The sequence below is a fragment of the Hevea brasiliensis genome, chromosome 3, assembly GCF_030052815.1.
Source record: "Hevea brasiliensis isolate MT/VB/25A 57/8 chromosome 3, ASM3005281v1, whole genome shotgun sequence".
Lineage (NCBI taxonomy): Eukaryota > Viridiplantae > Streptophyta > Magnoliopsida > Malpighiales > Euphorbiaceae > Hevea > Hevea brasiliensis.
The window spans coordinates 4,769,162-4,792,590 of record NC_079495.1 but is presented as its reverse complement, the minus strand read 5'-3'; positions in this window follow the sequence as shown (position 1 = coordinate 4,792,590).

Below are 23,429 nucleotides of genomic sequence, written 5' to 3'. Positions count from 1 at the left end.
AGGGCTAATGAAAACGGATAGAAAATTTTATTCTGGTTTCAAATTTAATTTTAATTTTAGTCTCAATTTTGATTTTAATTAAATTTAATAGTATATTTTAAAATGAAAAATTTGATTTTTACATAAATTAGGTCAATCGATTTTGATTCAATTCTAATTCAATTCAAAATTGATTTAATCAATCTAAATTTAATCAATTTTAATTCAATGTCATTCTTAAATTAGATCAATTTAATGTATATCATAATTTTTCACTGTAAAAAGATTGTTATCAGTCTTTACATATAAATATTAGAAATTCTCCTTATACAGTTAAGAATAGTAGAAACTTAAAATAAAAATAAAAATAAAAATAAAGACACTAAGAACAAGTAGCTAATTTAAAATTAGTGGCTGCAGTTAAATTAATTAAAATCATATGAGGTCATTAGAGAGGTCAATCATTCAAATTAAAGGGTTTATAATTTGTTTTAATTCATATCAAATTTAAATTAATTTAATTAAAAGCTATCTCAACTCAGTTATTTATAGGACTTGAAATTCATCAATTTAGATTGATTCGATAGTTTGAATTATAATTTAAAAAATTAAATAAAAATCAATTTTTATAAATATTAATATTTTGATTATTTGAAACAATATCTAATTCATGAATTGATCTGAATTTAATTTAAAATTTTTATAGAAATTTTAAAAATAATTTAAATAAATCTATAATTTAAAATGAGTTCATCAAAATTAGTTAAAAAAGAAAAAATGGCAAAACCCAGTCAATCCCGAAGTGGCCCCCTAACTTCAAAAATGCATATATCAATGTTTTGGACCCCTTAATTAAAAAGAAAATCACTGTTTACTTGTAATTCTAGGCCTGTTTTTAATTACCATTAGCAAATTGATTAAATGTTAGTAGTAGATACTAGCTGCTAGTAGTTAGTTTTTTATATAGTGATTTAAAATAAAAGTATTCAGTAAAAATAATTGTTAGATTAGTTGTTAAATATAAAAATAATATTATTATCTTATTGACTCTAGTCACAACGCTCTCCTAACTTCTAAAAGTTAGGAAAAATAGTTTTTCTTAAACCATTATCTCAACTTTTAAACACCACTATAAATACTTTATTATTAAACAATATAAATAAAAGAGATGGTATTTTAATTATGGTTAAAATATAATGAAGCCTTGAAAATTATTGCTGAATAGGGCCTTAATCTTTTAATTGTAATTTTAATGTATATTTTAAATATGCATGAAATTAATATTTAGTTTAATCCTTAAATGATGGTACAATTCTTCTTTTTAATTTTAAATTATATACTTAAGTTCTTGTATTTTTTTCATGTTGAATTTAGAAAATTTATAAATATTATTTCATTTATTGAATGATTTTTTATTTTTTTAGTACAAAATTACACTAAAAGAAATAAGATTAGCAACCAATCAAATCGGTTATTAATCCATTAAAATCGATTGCTAATCGATTTAACAACTGATTCAGTTGGTTGCAATAAGTCTGGTAGCAAATAGCAAGTGACAATCAAATCGGTTGCTAAATTAATTAAATTTAAAAAAATAAAATTTTTGATAAAAAACTATTAGTTGCTATTAGAAATCAATTTAGCAATCGAAATCGGTGAATAACGGCAACCAAAATATAATCAGTTGAAAAAAAAATTGGTATCTTTAATTTTGTGATTTTACAATTATTTTGCAAGGGTTGCTATTTGCAACTAATTTAACAATCAAAAATTTTTTTGCTAATTTAAAAAAAATAAAAAAAAATTAAAATTTCAAATAAAAAATGCAGATAAATAAAATTTTCAAATTACTAAAATAATAAATTATTAATAAAAATTAGTGCTAAAAATTATTTTTAAAAATACTTTGAAAAATTACTAATAATAACTACTATCAAATATAAACAAGAAATTAAATATAAAAACATATCTATAAGACAAATTACTAAAAAAACTAACATATATATTATAACAAAGAATCACTAAAAATTAATATTATAAATAATTTAATAACAAAAAATACATTTGTATAAAAATTTTTATTTTATGTTAAAGAAAAAAAAATTAAATAAAAAAGAAGAGAAAGAAAAAGATGACGGAGAAAACAGATGAAAAAGAAAAAGATAATGAAAAAAAATAAATGAGAAAGAAAAATATGAAAAAAAATATACAAGAAAAAAGTGATAAAAAAATATGTTAGAAAAAAAAATGATGAGTAAAATAGATGATAATGAAAAAGATGAAGAAAATTAGAAAAAAATGAGTAGTAAAAAAAAAAAGCAATTTATATAAGCAAATTGGTAATCGATTTTAGCAACTGATTATTGGTTTTTGATTTTTTTAAAAAAATTGGACACAAGAATTTTTTAAGGAAAAATTTTGCAACCGATTTGTAATTGATTACAAAATCGATTGCTAATAGTAACTGATTTCAATCGGTTGCAGAAATCGATTGCTAACAGCAATCTATTTGCAAACTAGTTGCAAATCAAAATAAAAAACAAACAATGAGCGAGAATTTTTTAGGGAAAAAAAAATTATAAAATCGGTTGCTATTAATAGCAACCAATTTTAAGTAATTTTAAAAATCAGTTACTATTAGCAACCGATTAGTAAATTAGTTGCAAATTAAAAAAGTAAACAAAAAATTGGGCGAGAATTTTTAGAGAAAAAAAAGATCACAAAATCGATTATTAATAGCAATGATTTCAGTTGTTATAAAATTAATTATTGTTAGCAATTGATTCGCAAATTGATTACAAATAAAAAAAAAAGACTGGGCAGAAATTTTTTTTTGGGGAAAAATTAGTTATAAAAATAGTAACCGATTTGTAAATCGATTGCAAATCATAAAAAAAAAAAATTTAGGTGAAACCAATTTACAATTGATTGCCAAAATCGGTTGCTACTATTAATCGAAAAAGAATCGATTGCAAATAACAACCCATTGCAAATCGATTGCTAATTTTTGCAACCTATTTACAATCGGTTGCCAACACTCAAGCTAATTAAAATAATTTTTTAATTTAATAATCAATTTAAAAAATTAATTACTATTAACAATAGATTTTAGCAACCGATTTCTTAATTATGGTTGCTAATCATATATTTAAGATTCTTTTAATATCAACTGATTTATAAACTATAAATAGTTTGCTAATAGCAATCGATTTTAGCAATCAATTATAAATCAGTTGCGAGTAACAATTAATTTTAATAATTAATTATAAATAAGTTGCTAATAATAACTGATATAGAAATCGATTCTTGAATCGGTTGTTAAATTTTTTTTTAAAATTAATTATTTTATCGAAATTATAAATTGATTGTAAAATTAATTACTAGCAAATTTCAGTTAGTTGCAATAATCATTACAAAATTGATTGTTTTTTGTAGTGAAAATTTTTAAATACTACGCATAATATAATGTTTAGATGAGATATATATGTTAAATTTGAAATTTAAAAAATCTCTTAACTTTTAACAATTTCTTAATTATTACATTATCAAATTTATTGGTTTGATTCTATTAATGTCAAATTGAAAAGCGAAAATTCAACTAATAAAAATTTCAATGGAATTGATTGATTATATTGTTTTTTAAATAAATTATTTAATGGCAAATTCATATTATATAAAGATTAAATGATATACATATACATATTTTTAGATATATTCACAAAAAGGATAATATTATTTTTTTAATTTAATTTTTCAATTATATATTTTGATTCAGATTTGTTAGAGATAGAAGGATATTTTTAGGGTTATCATTTACAAATTTAAATTTTTAAATTGAGTAGTTTTTTAGAGTTTGAGTCATAACTATTCCATTTATCAATTAAATATCTCAACACAAAGTAAAATGACTTTAAATCTAGTAGACATATGCATGTGAAAGTGTGTTAGAGATATATCACTCTTCATAAAGTTCTTACTTATAAGTTTAAATTTTTAGGTTAAAGTATTTTTTTTTATTAAAATTTTTTCCAAAATTTAGTAAGATTGTGAATCAGTTGCTAAATTTTAGAGCCAATTAAAAGAGCTTTATAATTTAGTAACTGATTTAAAATCGGTCACTAATCGTATATTAAAGATTTTTCTAATATTGATTAACAATTAATTTAGTAATTAATTATAATTCAATTACTATTAATAATAAATTCTTGAATAATTTCTAAAATTTTTAAAAATAATTATTTTATTAAAAAAATTAAAATCACAAATCGATTATAAAATCTAATTGTTAAAAAATGATTGCAAATTTATTTGTTTATTTATGCAATAATATCATCAATGTGGATTTGAATTTAGAAAAAAAAAATTCCTCTTAATTATTTTTTTTATAAAAACAAAAATAAGAATCGTGATATACAATATGAATACACAAATTTATAGCAGCCATTAAATTGATGGTCCTTGTTAGCATTAATAATAATAATAATAATAATAATAATAATAATAATAAGATGAGCAACAAGTCATTTATGTGAAAGTAAATTACAAAGGCGTAATCAAATAAATATGAATAAATTACAAAGGCGTAATCAAATAAATATGAATACCCTTATTGATGAAACAAGAATTGAATTCTCAACATCCACTTCATTGAAATGCATGCAAAGCATTTAGTGAGTTACCTACAGAAGATTAGCCTCTAAAAATCTAAAAATGGGATGGAGCTATTGATTTTTTACTTTACATGTCAATGGCAGACAAGCATTCAAAACCATGCCATTACCAGCCAAACTCTAACAGGGATTCAAGTGATTGCCATTAACAACATTTATGCAATCTTTGAATTTTTTTTTTTCTTTCTTTTCTCTCTCAAATTGACTATTTCAAAATTAATTTTGTAGAGGAATTATTTTATTTTTTTTTTTAAAAGAAATATCAGAGAGTTAGGTGGTGTTTATAGCCAACCCCACCTTTAAATTCCAGTTGCTTTTCTCGGTGACATTCTTCAATGCTCCCATTATTACTCACAATCACCACGAGAGATTCTTTTCTTTTTTTTATTAAAAAAAATTTACAAATTTATTTATAATTTTTATTTTTAATAATTTTGTTTGATAATTTTAAAAGCTAAAATGTTATTCAAATATGCTGTTTTTGTAACACCCAAATTTTTAAATTTATTATTTTGTGAGTAATATTAATATTTTAATTTTATTTAAATTTTAGCAAATTATTTGAAATTTTTCGGATTTTAGAAATTGGGTTTGATTTTTCAAAAATATAAAACTTTGATGATTTTTAAAAATTAATTTAAAGACCACGTGACAAAACTAAAAATTATTTGGATTCTATGGATTTTTCTGAGTTTTTTGAAATTTTTTCGAAATTTTTGGACCTCGTTTTTTGTCCCAAGGCAGAGTAAAAATTCAAAATTTTATATCTTGAATCAGACCAGCCGAATCAAACCGGACCGGATCGGACCGATCGAATCGGACCAGCCATTTTCTTTTTCTTCCTTCTTCTCCCTCGCGCGCTCGACCTCTCCTCCTTCCCTTCCCGTTTTCTCTCTCCTCCCTCACCCCAGGCCGCGCCGCTGCCACCCAGCCTTCCCCACCTCACCGGCGCACTGCCCCACTACCTCCCCACGGCTGGTCGACACTCCAGGCAGCCGGAAAACGAGCGCGAAGACCACCAGACGCGTGCGCATCGTTTCGGCTTCCCGACAGAAATCTGACCGATCCGGCTACCGATTGGGCCAGGTCTTGTGTCAAACACCATCTACACCTCGAGAGCTTTCCATAGACACCAAGAACACCAAAATCCATTGAGCGGTTTGTCCAATTTTTATCCGGGAAGTTTTAGCCCATTTTGATTTTTGGGCTAGATTTCTCGCAAACCGTGAACCCCACGAGAAAACCGAGAGTACCAGAGCTCTCCACTCGTCGAGAGCTTCGCGGCAATATAAATTTCAAAATTTTCTGATACCGTTTTTCAGTAGGTCCCATGAAACTTTGCAGTATTTTTTTGAGCATTAAATGAGCTTAGAAAATTCCGTAAAAATTTTATACTAACCCCCGTGTTGTGGACTTCGTGTAGGTACCTTCAATTCGCAGAAATTCGATAGTTGTCCGGGTTTGTGAATTTCTGGCTGGACAGATCGGCTACCGAAAAAGTTTTGGAATTGGATCGAGATTTTGGCTACCCTACCATTGTCAGACGTCTCGAGCGCATCCCCGGAGTCAGAATCGGCATAGGTAAACCCGAACCTTGTTTTTTTGTAATTTTTCTAGTGCTTAAATGGGATTAAAAATCCATAAAATATTCGTGGTAGCTCAAAAAATTATGATTCTTTTTGCAATAGCTTGGTAATATTGGTAAGGACCGCGGGGCAAAGTTTTAGAATTTTTAGAGTTTATTTGGGTAGTTTTTGCAAAAAGGGTCAATTATAAGGACTAAACTGTAATTTTACATATTGTGATTGATGCCTGTTTGGATAGGCCCAGGAGGGGCTGTGTGATGTGATTGAGTTGTGGGTATATAGTTGGTAGAAATAGAAGTGTGTTTTAAACCCATTTGCAGGTTGGGTAGGTCCTAAGTATAGGGGAGACTCTGCCGGATTTTCGGCACGACTTAGGACGTCTTTGGTCTTTTTCTTAGTTTGTATTGAGTCAAATTTATTAAATCATTATAATAAAATTATTAGGTGAGCCGAGACAGCCTTCCTCTTCCGCTCAGCCGTCACAGTGACTTCAGTTGAGTCTGTGAGTAAAATATTAATTTTAATTATAATTTCGATATTATTATATGTTCAAGCATGCCCATGCATCACTTATATGTAAATATCTATGTAGTTAAAATCTAGGCATGTTTTATGTTGCATTCATAACTGTTAAGTGCCATGGATGTTGTTGTGGTAATTTGGAGTAGTGTGCGTGAGTTGGTGTACGTGTGGTGTGGTGTTGGCTATGGACAGGACGGGTAGACACAGCTTGAGATCTTTGCTGGGACCCGGTCCTTCGGGGTAGACACGGCTTGAGTTTTTCGCTGGGACCCCGATTTGGTTTATTAAATGGAAGTCCGAGCTTGAGTTCTTCACTGGCACAGTTTGGATTAAGAGAGCTGTATAGGGGATCAGCTCCCATATATGTATTGTTTGACATTATCAGGTGTGTGAGTGCTCCAAATTACCTTTTTGCTGTAATGATGTGAAAATATTGCTGATGTTGCATTTCACTCTACAGGGTGCATTAGCTTTAGATAGTTATAGAGATTATGGTTAAAATTGATATTTTACTCTCTGAGTCGAACGCTCACTCCTATTCATTATTTTTCAGGCTACAGGAGGATTTTTATTGTGGTTAACCTGCTTTTCTCCTTCGCAGGTTGTTTATTAATGTTTGTGTAATTTTATTAACTCCTAGAATTTTTGCATGTGTTAGAAATATTTATTTGTTTTGGGGACTGTAATATAATTGTCATGTTGGGCCTATAAACTTATTATTATATGCATGTTTATTAGACTGGATGAGGGAGCTGAGCTCCCATTTATTTTTATAACATTTGAGTATGTGGAGGGTAAGCTGAGCTCCCAAATTGATTATATATTGTGTTTATAGGTCGGGCAAGTCAAAAACTTCCCGTTGAAAGGTCCACTTTATGGCCAGACTCTACCCAGTTGAATTCTTGAAATTGGGCCCAAATGGGCCTTAGAGTTGGGTTAAGGAATAGTTAGGCTTAATATGGGCCTCGGGGGCTTTAGGCTGGCCCAGGTCCTAGTGCTGGTCCGGCCCATAGGTTGGGTCATGACAAATGTGGTATCAGAGCTTAGGCTCCAGATTCATAGGAAAAAATTGTCTAAAGTGTTGGCAAGAGTCTAATAGGAGTCACATGCGAAAAATAGGGTCCACATTCGTCTTGCAGTGTCATCTTTGCTTCTAGTTTCTGCTTCATATAATTATGTATAAATATGAGTCTATAGAGCTGTGTAACATGCTATTTTAAACATTGTGGGCTAATGCTGCTGAATTTCAGGAAAATGCGTAGAAGCAGGAGAGCTACCACTGCACCAGAACCAGATGTGCCTGACGAGGTGTCAGCACAGCATGAGGCGTTTGCCCCGAGGAAGAGGGGTAGGAGGCCTAGAGCTGCTCAAGTAGAGGAGCAGCCACCACCAGTTCAGGAACAGTCTTTTATGGCACAGGGTCCCATGGACCCAATGGCAGCTACTCTATCTGGGTTGTAGAGAACAATCGATATGATGGCACAGTATATGGTCCATCCTCCTCAGTAGCAGTAGTCCACCGCACCAAGAGAGGAACCTTACAAACAGATAATCAATTTCAAGAAGTTGGTGCCTGGTACTTATGATGTGTCAGACAATGCATATCAGTTTTTGGATTCCTATAGACAGGCAGGAATAGAGTTGCAGTTGAATGATAGAAGACTTATAGAGTGTATACAGTACGTCATGGGGCCTATGCCTAGATAATGGATGAATGACTATATATTACCTCGAATGGAGGGTTTGTCGTGGACTCAGTTTATGGAACTTTTCATCAATCAGTTTATACCAGAAAGTTTCAGAGATCAAAAGCAGTGGGCCTTTGAGGCCTTAAGACAGAATGGCAGGTCTGTAGATGAATATGCTCTGAGAATTTCGAAGGCGGCAGTATGCCCCACGATAGTAGCTACAGAAACTATGAAGGTGAAGAGATTCCTAAAGGGGCTTGACAGGAGGTATACAAACCTGGCCATGATGTCTGATCAGTCTTTTGATGTGGTAGTTGATCGAGCCAGACAGATTGAGATTAGCTATGTTGTGGATGACAGCGGAAGGGCAAAGAAAAATAGAGCAGAGGGTTCTTCAGGTGTTCTCCACATGGGTACTACGGATAGTGGTGGCCAAACTAATTACAGAGGAAGAAGCAGGAATAAGAGGAGTGGTTTTAGACACAAATCTCGAAGATCTGCACTGTGGTATGGATCCAGGTGGTCACGATTGGATAGCGAGCCTGGTCCGTCCAGGATCCTCCTTGGCACCTTGTGCACAGTGTGGAAGAGGACATTCAGGACCTTGTATGATGGGTTCAGGAGTATGCTTCAGATGTGGCCAACAATGTCACTTTGCTAGGGAATGCCTCGTGTTCAGCAAGCCACAAATAGGGTCATAGGGTTCTATTGCAAATGTTCCTCGTCAGTTGTATCCTGGTGCTTCCAGCATGGTAGGCAGTCAGTTTAGTGGCCAGCAGGGCCGAGGACAAGGGGGACGTGGATTTGGAGGTAGATCAGGGGGTAGAAGTCAGTATCAGGGTTCTGCAACGCAGGGTAGGGGTCAAGCTCGGGTTTTCACCCTGACCCACCTGGATGCTCAGGCTTCCAATGCAGTTGTGGCAGGTATTCTTCTAGTCTGTTCCTATGAGGCTCGTGTTTTGATAGATCTGGGTGCTACGCACTCATTTGTCTCCCCTGTGTTTGCTATGAGATTGGGTAGAAACCCTATAACTTTAGAATGCCCTTTGTCTGTAGCTACCCCACTTAGTGATAACATAGATGTAGATATGGTTTTTTTGGGTAGCCCAGTGGTAGTGGATGGAAAGATCCTCCCAGCAGACTTGGTTCCTCTACCAGTAATAGATTTCGATGTAATTTTGGGGATGGATTGGTTGGCAACTCATTATGCCACTTTAGACTGTAGGAACAAAAAGGTGTATTTCCACATACCTGGTGTGGAAGTGTTTAGCTTTAATAGTGACAAGAGCGTAGCTCCATATAATTTGGTGTCAGTAATTAATGCTAGAAAAATATTGAGGCGTGAATGTCAAGGGTATTTGGCATTGGTAAGAGATACATCTGTAGAAGGTGTCAACATGGAAAATGTTCCTGTTGTCAGAGAATTATGGATGTCTTCCCTGAGGAGCTTCCAGGGTGGCCACCAGGAAGGGAAATAGAGTTCTGTATTGATGTTGTGCTGGGTACAAACCCCATATCAATGCCGCCTTACAGGATGGCACCAGTAGAATTGAAAGAGCTAAAGGAGCAACTACAGGAGCTTTTGGACAAGGGTTTTATACGTCTGAGCACTTCACCCTGAGGTGCTCCTGTTCTATTTGTGAGAAAGAAAGATGGGTCCTTGAGGTTGTGTATTGACTATGGACAGCTGAACAAGGTGACTGTGAAGAACAAGTATCCACTTCCTCGGATCTATGATCTGTTTGATCAGCTCCAAGGGGCTAGAATTTTTTCTAAGATAGACCTGCAATCAGGCTACCATCAGTTGAGAATCAGGAATGAGGATGTGTCCAAAATAGCATTTAGGACAAGATATGGTCATTATGAGTTCTTGGTGATGTCTTTTGGACTCACTAATGCACCAGCAGCCTTCATGGACTTAATGAACAGGTGTTTAGGCTATTCCTGGACCATTTTGTCATTGTATTCATAGATGACATTTTGGTGTACTCTCGGACCGAGGAAGAACATATGTGGCACTTGAGGATGGTGTTGCAGACTTTGAGGGAGCACCAGCTATATGCCAAAATTTCAAAATGTGAATTTTGGCTAGAAAGCATCTCATTCTTGGGACATGTGGTTTCCAGTGAAGGCATTCAAGTAGATCCCAAGAAAATTGAAGCTGTAACTGATTGGCTTAGGCCTACAACAGTCACTGAGGTGCGAAGTTTTCTGGGCCTAGCTGGCTACTATAGGCGTTTTGTGCAGGATTTTTCTAGGATAGCAGCTCCCCTAACTAAGTCGACTCGGAAGAATGTTCCATTCATTTGGAAAGATGATTGTGAGGAGAGTTTCCAGAAGCTTAAGGAGTGTTTAACCACCGCCCCTATGTTGACACTACCAAAGAGTGGTGAAGGATATATCGTGTACTGTGACGCCTCCAGAGTTGGCTTAGGGTGTGTTTTGATGCAGAATGAAAAAGTAGTAACAGAATTACCCCACTCATTATTTGGAAATGGCGGCTGTGGTCTTTGCACTAAAAATCTGGAGACACTACCTGTATAGTGAAGTGTGCGAGATATACACCGACCACAAGAGTTTGAAGTACATCTTCCAACAGAGGGATTTAAACTTGAGACAGAGGAGATGGATGGAGCTTCTGAAGGACTATGATTGCACCATCCAGTACCACCCTGAAAAGGCCAATGTAGTAGCAGATGTTTTGAGCAGAAAATCTCCTGGCAGCTTAGCGCACCTATCAGCGGAGAAGAGACCGTTGATTCAGGAAGTACATGAGTTGATGGATCAAGATCTAATCCTAGATCTTTCAGATGAGGGGGTATTGTTGGCTCATTTTTCAGTGAGACTAGACCTGCGAGATAGAGTCAGAGTTTGCCAGCACAGAGACCAATAATTGATGAAGATCATAGAAAGAGTACAGCAGGGTGAAGGTGGTGAGTTTGGATTTGCCAATGATGGCGCCCTTATGCAAGGTTCCAGGATATGTGTGCTCGATGTGAATAATCTCAGAGATGAAATCATGCAAGAGGCACACTATACACTATATAATGTCTACCCAGGCTCCACCAAGATGTACCACGATGTGAAAGATAGCTATTGGTGGAATGGCATGAAGAGAGACATAGCAGACTTTGTGTCCAAGTGCTTGACTTGTCAGAAGGTAAAGTTTGAACACCAGAGGCCGTCAGGGAAGCTGCAAGAGCTCCCTATCCCATAATGGAAGTGGAAAATGATTACTATAGATTTTGTGACTGGGTTACCTCGTACCACGCGAGGATATGATTCGATATGGGTAATTGTAGACCGCCTAACTAAATCAGCTCATTTTTTGCCTGTGAAGACTACATATTCTGTGGCACAGTACGCCCTACTCTATATTCGAGAAATTGTCAGATTGCATGGAGTTCCTGCTTCCATAATATCTGACAGAGGGCCCAGTTCACTTCTCGGTTTTGGAGGAAGTTGCAGGAGGCACTTGGCACACAGTTGAACTTTAGTACTGCTTTCCACCCTCAGACAGACGGACAGTCCGAAAGGACAATCCAAACACTGGAAGACATGCTTCGCATGAGTGTTTTGGATTTTGGAGGTCAATGGGATGATCAGCTAGCTTTGATAGACCTAGTGCAGTACACTTCAGAGATAGTTACTTTAATCAGGGAATGATTGAAAACAGCTTTCAGTAGGCAGAAGAGTTATGCAGACCCCAGACGGAGGGATGTGGAGTTTGTAGTAGGCGACTATGTATTCCTGAAGGTTTCTCCGATGAAGGAAGTCATGAGATTTGGAAAGAAGGGCAAGTTGGCACCTCGGTATATTAGACCTTTTGAGGTTACTGATAGAGTTGGAGCAGTTGCCTACCGGTTGGAGTTACCACCCAACCTTTCTCATGTTCATCCTGTATTTCACATCTCCATACTCAGGAAATACATACCTGATCCTTCTCATGTGCTACAGCCGGATGTAGTAGAGCTGAAAGAAAACTTGACGTTTGAGGAGCAACCTGTAGCCATAGTGGACTACCAAGTGAGGCAGCTAAGATCAAAACAGATCCTATGGTTAAGGTTTTCTGGAAGAGCCAGTTAGTGGAAGAGTGCACCTGGGAGTCAGAGCGGAACATGCATAGTAAGTACCCTTATCTATTCATTGTATAATTCTGTACCTTATTCTGCCTTGTGTAAAAATTCGAGGACTAATTTTATGTAAGGGGGAAAGAATGTAACACCCCAAATTTTTAAATTTATTATTTTGTGAGTAATATTAATGTTTTAATTTTATTTAAATTTTAGAAAATTATTTGAAATTTTTCAGATTTTAGAAATCGGGTTTGATTGTTCGAAAATATAAAACTTTGATGATTTTTAAAAATTAATTTAAAGACTACGTGGCAAAACTAAAAATATATTTGGATTCTATGGATTTTCTGAGTTTTCTGAATTTTTTTGGAATTTTTGGACATCATTTTTGGTCCTAAGACAGAGTAAAAATTCAAAATTTTATATCTTGAATTGGACCGGCCGAATCAAATTGGACTGGATTGGTTCTTTTTCTTCCTTCTTCTCCCGCGCCCGACCTCTCTTCCTTCCCTTCCCGTTTTCTCTCTCCTCCCTCACCCCCAGGCCACGCCGCCACCACCCAGCCTTCCCCACCTCACTGACGCACGGCCCCACCACCTTCCCACAGCCGACCAACGCTCCAGGCGGCCGGAAAACGCGCGTCAAGACCACTAGACGCACGCGCGCTGTTTCGGCTTTCCGGTAGAAATCCGATCGATCCGGCCACCAATTGGGCCGAGTCTTGTGTCAAACACCATCTACATCTCGAGAGCTTTCCATAGACACCAAGAACACCAAAATCCATTGAGCGGTTTGTCCAATTTTTGTCCGGAAAAATTTTAGCCCATTTTGAACTTTTGGGCTAGATTTCTCGCAAACCATGAACCCCACGAGAAAACCGAGAGTACCAGAGTGCTCCACTCATCGAGAGTTTTGCGGCAATATAAATTTCAAAATTTTTCGACACCGTTTTTCAGTGGGTCCCACGAAAATTCTCAGTATTTTTTCGAGCATTAAATGTGCTTAGAAAATTCTGTAAAAATTTTATACTAACTCCCGTGTTGTGGGCTTCGTGTAGGTACCTTTAATTCGCGGAAATTTGACAGTTGTCTGGGTTTGTGAATTTCTGACCAGATAGACCAGCTACTGAAAAAGTTTTGGAATTGGATTAAGATTTTGGCTATCCCACCATTGTCAGATGTCCCGAGCACGTCCCCAGAGTCGGAATCGGCATAGGTAAACCCGAACCTTGCTTTTTCGTAATTTTCTAGTGCTTAAATGGGATTAAAAATCCATAAAATATTCGTGATAGCTCAGAAAATTATGATTCTTTTTGCAATAGCCTGGTAATATTGCTAAGGACCGCGGGGCATAGTTTTAGTATTTTTAGAGTTTATTTGGGTAGTTTTTGCAAAAAGGGTCAATTATAAGGACTAAACTATAATTTTACATATTGTGATTGATGCCTGTTTGGATAGGCCCAGGAGGGGCTGTGTGATATGATTGAGTTATGGGTATATAGTTGGTGGATATAGAAGTGTGTTTTAAACCCATTTGCAGGTTGGGTAGGTCCTAGGTATAGGAGAGACTCTGCCAGATTTTAGCACGACTTAGGATGTATTTGGTCTTTTTCTTAGTTTGTATTGAGTAAAATTTATTAAATGATTGTAATGAAATTGTCAAGTGAGCCGGGACAGCCTTCCTCCTCCGCCCAGCCACCACAGTGACTTCAGTTGAGTCTGTGAGTAAAATATTAATTTTAATTATAATTTCGATATTATTATATGTTCAAGCATGTCCATGCATCACTTATATGTAAATATCTATGTAGTTAAACTCTAGGCACATTTTATGTTGCATTCATAACTGTTAAGTGCCATGGATGTTGTTGTGGTAATTTGGAGCAGTGTGCGTGAGTTAGCGTGCGTGTGGTAAGGTGTTGGCTATGGACAGGACAGGTAGACACGGCTTGAGATCTTCGCTGGGACCCGGTCCTTCAGGGTAGACACGGCTTGAGTTCTTCACTGGGACCCCGATTTGGTTTATTAAGTGAAAGTCCGAGCTTGAGTTCTTCACTGGCACAGTTTGGATTAAAAGAGCTGTATGGGGGATGAACTCCCATATATGTATTGTTTGACATTATCGGGTGTGTGAGTGCTCCAAATTACCTTTTTGCTGTTATGATGTGAAAATATTGCTGATGTTGCATTTCACTCTACAGGGTAAATTAGCTTTAGATAGTTATAGAGATTATGGTTAAAATTGATATTTTACTCTCTGAGTCGAACGCTCACTCCTGTTTATTATTTTTCAGGCTACAGGAGGATTTTTATTGTGGTTAACCTGCTTTTCTCCTTCGCAGGTTGTTTATTAATGTTTTTGTAATTCTATTAACTCCTAGAATTTTCGCATGTGTTAGAAATATTTATTTATTTTGGAGACTGTAATATAATTGTCATGTTGGGCTTGTAAACTTATTATTATATACATGTTTGTTGGACTGGATGAGAGAGCTAAGCTCCCATTTATTTTTATGACATTTGTGTATGTGGAGGGTGAGCTAAGCTCCCCAATTGATTATATATTGTGTTTACAGGTCGGGTGAGTAAAAAACTCTCTATTGAAAGGTCCACTTTATGGCTGGACTCTGCCCAATTGAATTTTTGAAATTGGGCCCAAATGGGCCTTAGAGTTGGGTTGAGGAATAGTTATGTCACGACCCAATCTATGGGCCGGACCGGCACTAGGACCTGGGCCAGCCTAAAGCCCCCGAGGCCCGTAGTAAGCCTAACTGTTCATTAACCCAACTCTAAGGCCCATTTGGGCCCAGTATCAAGAAAACAAACGGACAGAGTCCGGCCATAAAATGGACTTTCCAACGGGGAGTTTTCGACTCACCCGACCTGTAAACACAATATATAGTCAATTGGGGAGCTCAGCTCACCCTCCACATACTCATCAACATAAAATAAATGGGAGCTCAGCTCCCTCATCCAATCCATCAACATGCATAACATATTTAAGTTTACAGGTCCAACATGATAAAAATATTACATCAAATTCAAATAAATATCGCTAACACATGCGAAATTCTAGGAGTAAATAAAATTACACAAATATGGATAAACAACTGCGAAGGATAAAAGCAGTTAACCTAATAAAATATCCTCCCGTGGCTGTCAGAAAATTTTTGAACAGAGTGAGCGTTCGACTCAGAGTAAAATATCAATTTTAACCATAATCTCTATAACTATCTAAAACTAATGCACCTGTAGAGTGAAATGCAACATCAACAACATTTTCACATCATAACATCAAAAGGTAAATTTGGAGCACTCACGCACTCGTAACATCAATCATAATATATGGAGCCGATCCTCATACTTCACTTAAATCCAACTCGTGCCAACAAGAACTCACTCGGACTTCCACTTAATAACCAAATCGAGGGTCCCAAATAAGAACTCAAGCCGTGACTACCCTCGAAGGATCGGGTCCCAACAAGAACTCAAGCCGTGACTACCCGTCATATCCATAGTCCACACCACATCACACGCACGCCAACGCACGCACACTGCTCCAAATTACCACAACAATATCATGGCACTTTAACATTTATCAATGCATCAAAAATCGTGCCTAGAGTTTAACTACATAAATATATGCATACAAGTGATGCATGGGCATGCTGAACATATAATAATATCGAAATTACAATTAAAATTAATATTTTACTCACGCACTTGACGACAATCACCGTGGCGGCCGGGCGGAGGAAGAAGGTCATTCCGCCACCGACAATTATATTACAATTATTTAATACAAATGACTCAATACAAATCAAGAAAAGACCCAATACGCCCTAAGTCGTGCGAAAATCCACAGAGTCTCCCCTATACCTAGGACCTACCCAACCTGCAAAAGGGCTCAAAACACACTTCTATATACACAATCCATATATACACAACTAAATCACATCTCAAAGCCGATCATGTTCCTATCAAATCAATCTTTAATTACAATATGTAAAATTTCAATTTAGTCATTATAATTTATAATTTTTGAAAAAACTGCTCAAATAAGCTTTAAAAATTATAAAACTCTGCCCCGCAGTCCTTAGAAATATTACTACGCTATTGCAAAAAGAATCGTAATTTTCTAAGCTACCACGAATATTTTATGGATTTTTAATCCTATTTAAGCACTAGAAAATTACGAAAAGCAAGGTTCGGTTTACCTTTGCCGATTCCGACTTCGGAATGCGCCGGATGCCCGACAATGGTGGGGTAGCCAAAACCTCGATCCAATTCAAGACTTTTCCTAGTGGTCTATTCGCCGGAAATTCACGCATCCGGACAACCGTCGAATTTCCGCGAATTGAGGATACCTACACGAAGCCCAATAATAATATATAAAAATCGGGGTGTTACATTCTTCCCCTTACGTAAAAAAATTCGTCCTCGAATTTTACACAAGGCAGAATAAATCACATGATTATACATTGAACAGATAAGAGTACTTGCTACGCATGTCCCGTTCTAACTCCCAGGTGCACTCTTCCACTGACTGACTCCTCCACAAAACCTTCACCATAGGGATCTGTTTTGATCTTAGTTGTCTCACTTGGTAGTCCACTATGGCTACAGGTTGCTCCTCAAATGTCAAGTTCTCGTTTAGCTCTATTACATCTGGTTATAGTACATGAGAAGGATCTGGAATGTATTTTCTTAGCATGGAGATGTGAAACACGGGATGAACGTGAGAAAGGTTGGGTGGTAGCTCCAACCGGTAGGCAACTGCTCCAACTCTATCCGTAACCTCAAAAGGTCCAATATACTGAGGTGCCAACTTGCCCTTTTTCCAAATCTCATGACTCCCTTCATTGGAGAAACCTTCAGGAATACATAGTCGCCCACTGCAAACTCCACATCCCTCCGTCTGGGTCCGTGATAACTCTTACGCCTCCGAAAGCTATTTTCACTGCTCCTCGACAAAGGAAATACCTCTGAAGTGTACTGCACTAGGTCTACATCATGCACCTTCGCTTCCCCCATTTCCGTCCAACACAGAGGAGACCTACACTTTCTTCCATATAGTGCCTCATAGGGTGGCATCCCTATGCTGGAGTGATAACTGTTGTAGGCAAACTCCACCAAAGCTAGCTGCTCATCCCATTGACCTCCAAAATCCAAAACACTCATGCGAAGCATGTCTTCCAGTGTTTGGATTGTCCTTTCGGACTGTCCGTCTGTCTGAGGGTGGAAAGCCGTACTGAAGTTCAACTGTGTGCCAAGTGCCTCCTGCAACTTTCTCCAAAACCGAGAAGTGAATCGGCCCTCTGAGGATATTATGGAACTCCATGCAATCGACTATTTCTCGAATGTAGAGCCGCATACTGTGCACGTAATATGTAGTCTTCACAGGCAAGAAGTGAGCTGATTGGTTAGGCGGTCTACAATTACCCATATCGAATCATATCCTCGCGTGGTACGAGGCAGCCCAGTCACAAAATCCATAGAAATCATTTCCCACTTCCATTCTGGGATAGGGAGCTCTTGCAACTTTCCTGACGGTCTCTGGTGTTCAAACTTCACCTTCTGACAAGTCAAGCACTTGGACACAAAGTTTGCTATGTCTCTCTTCATGCCATTCCACCAATAGCTATCTTTCACATCATGGTACATCTTGGTGGAACCTGGGTGGACATTGTACAGTGTATAGTGTGCCTCTCGCATGATTTCATCTCTGAGATTGTCTACATCTGGCACACATATCCTAGAACCTTGCACTAGGGTACCATCATTGGCAAATCCAAACTCACCACCTTCACCTTGCTGTACTCTTTCTATGATCTTCATTAATTGTTGGTCTCTGCGTTGGGAAACTCTAACTCTATCTCGCAAGTCCGGCCTCACTGAAAAATGAGCCAACAATACCCCCTCATCTGAAAGATCTAGGATTAAACCTTGATCCATCAACTCATGTATTTCCTGAATCAACGGTCTCTTCTCTGCTGAAATGTGCGCCAAACTGCTAGAAGATTTTCTACTCAAAGCATCTGCTACTACATTGGTCTTCCCAGGGTGGTACTGGATGGGGCAATCATAGTCTTCCAGAAGCTCCATCCATCTCCTCTGTCTCAAGTTTAAATCCCATCTGTTGGAAGATGTACTTCAAACTCTTATGGTCGGTGTATATCTCGCACACTTCACCATACAGGTAGTGTCTCCAGATTTTTAGTGCAAAGACTACAGCCGCCATTTCCAAATCATGGGTGGGATAGTTCTGCTCATGCCTCTTCAGCTGCCTTGAAGCATAAGCCACTACTTTTCCATTCCGCATCAAAACACACCCTAGGCCAACTCTGGAGGCGCCACAAAGACACTGCAGTGTATCCTTCACCGCTCATAGGTAGTGTTAACACAGGGCGTGGTTAGACACTCCTTATCCTCATCATTATAACTGACTCTATCGAGCTCTCTTCCTGTCCTTTGCATCTTATCCACTTCCATTTTCCTATTTTTGGTATTGTTGGTATCATTTCAACCTGCTGTACTTATTCCTTAATTTTAGTCCTATCTCATCCTTACACCTTTTCCTTCAAAGATGTCTATCCCATCATCAACTTTAACTTTCTTTTTATTTCTTAGTCTTATCTTGAATACTAGTTTCATTACTTCAAGAATTCTAACCCTATGATTTACTCCTACCAGCACATTCTTCACCTTATGTTACCCATAGAAAATTTTTTTTTTTTTTTCTTGTATCCCCTTTTTCCAACTTAACTATCGAACATTATCATTCCCTATCACCTTAGTAGGAAATTGCTTATCTGGATGAATATGAGCCCCATAAACTATAAGTTCCATCCGAACTAACACTACTGTAGGAAATATGTGTCATGCCTTAATTCCAAACAAGATACTTCACGTGTTCATTCTCCTTAATATAATCATATATACGCCCATAGCTTTCTAAACTTCAACCTCAAATTACCCATCAGAACAATTTCATCTATTGAATCTCAACCATAAATAGTACTTCCTCCACTCATAGTTTAAAACAGTTGCAAGCCTTAGTAGCTAACTCAATTTAACTCCTGTCATTACTGCTCGTCCTTTCATACTTAATACTAGGTATGCACTTACTGTCATTCTCATATCAGAAATTATGTATGAATTTGTGCCTACTAAACTCTCAATAACTAGGTCTCCTTGACTCGGTTCCTTATATAACCTTCTAGAACCAAAAGCACAAGCTAAACTTGAAAAGAAAGAAAATATCCTCTTATATTCAACTACACCCGATTGTCATATTATAACGTTTCACCTAAGTTTCTTGGTCTTTCTCTCCAAATTTCATCATCTCCTAGCACAATTATGCTCTACCTATAAGGTATCATCTGCATGAACCCTTTACCGTACCATTTTCCTTCTTGACATAATATTTTATAATTTATTAACTTTACTTATACTCGACCTATAATTCATATCTATCATCGTTTTTATTGTGCCCTTAACTTTTGTTGATTCCTGAAAGATTTCTCTCACTAATAAATTCTTCCAACACTAATTCCACCCTTATCTAGGGTCATTAATTTGATCCTTGAACTTTCTAGTGATTTATAACCACCCAAACTTGTCATTTCATTTTTTTTTTTTGTTCTACCCCTACTGTTGTCCTGTCGTTATTGCTTCACTACAAAGTGATTCTGTTGATCACACTAACAATGTTTGCCTGACATTCATAACGAACCTCTAACTACCTTTTCACTATCTCAAAAGTCTAAACTAAGCATATGTATCATTATCTATCATTCTTTTCCTCTCATCATACCTATTTGATCCCTTAGACTGACTTTTATTCAACTTACTGCTTACTAACTTCTCTTTCTCTACCTATTTAGGTAGTCCGCAATACCATCGCACACCTTCTAACATTTACTCATTATTATTGTATTCCATACCTCCATCACTTCTCTCACTAATGTGGTCCCATTTTGGGTTTTCCATCCTTGTCATTCTCCTTGCCAAGAATAACACTTAGCCTATCCTATATCTTAACTTTGTTCCTTTTATTATGCGCTCTTTAGGTTGTCCTTTCATTTATTTCCTTTGTCTTACCCAAAATAGAACTTGACTATTCTATCCCTGGTTCCATTCTTCTTCCTAACATGACAGCTGTACCTGCTAACTATATCTTTCAGAGTCTATACCACATTATCACATATCTGTGCTATTCAGATTTGGTCCTTTGACCACTCTAGCTAGTACTTCCACTGGCATTTAGATTATATTGCATCTGCAATCAATTGTCCAAACCTTCATCCTGCACTTTCTCTGTCCATTGGCCTTCTATAATTTATCTTTGCTAATTTATTTCTCTTAACACTATTATAATTAGATTATACTATTGTTTTGAACAATATGAAGTTAGAAAGGAACTCAGGAAATTGCAGTCATACTTTTATCGTATGATGTCTATTCTTATCCTTTAGCTTACATAATACCCTTACTACCTCGAGAACTGATTCTGCAGTAATTTTATTTATTTGTTATTATTATTATTTTTCATGTTTACTCAATTAGCCAAAACTTAAGATTCCGGGCATCCAAACCCGTCATCAAATTCAAAGGATTTACATCCATCGTGATCTGATTACATATGATTCCTATAATGGAACTTGTATCCTCTGCAGGATACCCGAGCCAACTACTCTCTACCACACTCTACAGTCCCATCTGGGACACTATTCCATAAGTCATCATTATCAGTAATAACCTTCGATCCATTCTGAAAAGATAGGACTATATCCTAACTTGCTGCAACAAAGGTACTACATCTACCACCTTGCCAGAACCATGTCAAGTTAATGACTCTTTTATCATATCATAGCTCTATAAATCATCAATTCATAGTTTCGACCTTCTCTAGGTAGTAGAGTTGTACTTTATTCCATACTGATACACACAAGGTATACTATTCTCACTCTATAAGTGTCACCTTTACTTTGCAACTAGTCCAAACCTGCAGTCCGATGGAAACTCTTGATGTAACTCTAGCTCATCTTTGAGTAATCGAGTCACCGACTCTAGTTATCACCCAACCGTGACCTTTCAATATTCTAACTCTAGACTCTTAGCCAGAGTTCCCAACTCCTCTGCAAATATAGAACTCGTTCGGCATAATCTGTACCAAAGCGAAGCCATCTCAAACACCCTCATTATGGAGCACCACGGGGATGCACGCAGCTCTACACAATAATCTCATGTCGATGCATGTCTGCGACTACAGAGCGGACATCGAGAACATTGTATAGTTACTACGATACGTCTGATGGACTAGGTCTCCTAATTTCTTATCTCTCCGAATCTTCTATTATCACAAACTTATTACATTGGGTCATCTACCGATGTTGCCGATGAGTGGTATCCTCATCCTTATCTAGGCAACTGTACTTTTAAGACTCACTTTTATGTACTCGTGTCTTACGAAATGGGCACACCATTTAAACCCATCTTGACAAAAATATAACATTTCTTGGAGTACGTATCCTCATGATAGATCTCACATGTCTACTAACTCTATTTCACATTTCTGTGTACTCCACGAAAATCAAGACACTAACTGAGGTAATCTTATATTTCCCGAGGTACAACGTAGAATCTAGAAACAAAGAATTACAGGAAAAGACGAAACAGAATCCTATACTCCGCATGTGACTCCTAGTAGACTCTTCCCAACACTTAGATAATTTTTCCCTATGAATCTGGAGCCTAAGCTCTGATACCACATTTGTCACGACCCAATCTATGGGCCGGACCGGCACTAGGACCTGGGCCAGCCTAAAGCCCCCGAGGCCCGTAGTAAGCCTAACTGTTCATTAACCCAACTCTAAGGCCCATTTGGGCCCAGTATCAAGAAAACAAACGGACAGAGTCCGGCCATAAAATGGACTTTCCAACGGGGAGTTTTCGACTCACCCGACCTGTAAACACAATATATAGTCAATTGGGGAGCTCAGCTCACCCTCCACATACTCATCAACATAAAATAAATGGGAGCTCAGCTCCCTCATCCAATCCATCAACATGCATAACATATTTAAGTTTACAGGTCCAACATGATAAAAATATTACAGACCAAATTCAAATAAATACTGCTAACACATGCGGAAATTCTAGGAGTAAATAAAATTACACAAATATGGATAAACAACCTGCGAAGGATAAAAGCAGGTTAACCCAGAATAAAATATCCTCCTGTGGCCTGTAAAAATTTTTGAACAGGAGTGAGCGTTCGACTCAGAGAGTAAAATATCAATTTTAACCATAATCTCTATAACTATCTAAAACTAATGCACCCTGTAGAGTGAAATGCAACATCAACAACATTTTCACATCATAACATCAAAAAGGTAAATTTGGAGCACTCACGCACCCTGTAACATCAATCATAATATATGGGGTGATCCCTATCTGACTCACTTAAATCCAACCTGGTGCCAGCGAAGAACTCAGCTCGGACTTCCACTTAATAACCAAATCGAGGGTCCCAGCGAAGAACTCAAGCCGTGACTACCCCTCGAAGGATCGGGTCCCAGCGAAGAACTCAAGCCGTGACTACCCGTCCTATCCATAGTCCACACCACATCACACGCACGCCAACGCACGCACACTGCTCCAAATTACCACAACAACATCATTGCACTTTAACATTTATCAATGCATCAAAAATCGTGCCTAGAGTTTAACTACATAAATATATGCATATAAGTGATGCATGGGCATGCTGAACATATAATAATATCGAAATTACAATTAAAATTAATATTTTACTCACGGACTTGACGACAATCATCTGTGGCGGTGGGCGGAGGAAGAAAGGTCATCGGCTCACACGACAATTATATTACAATTATTAAAAACA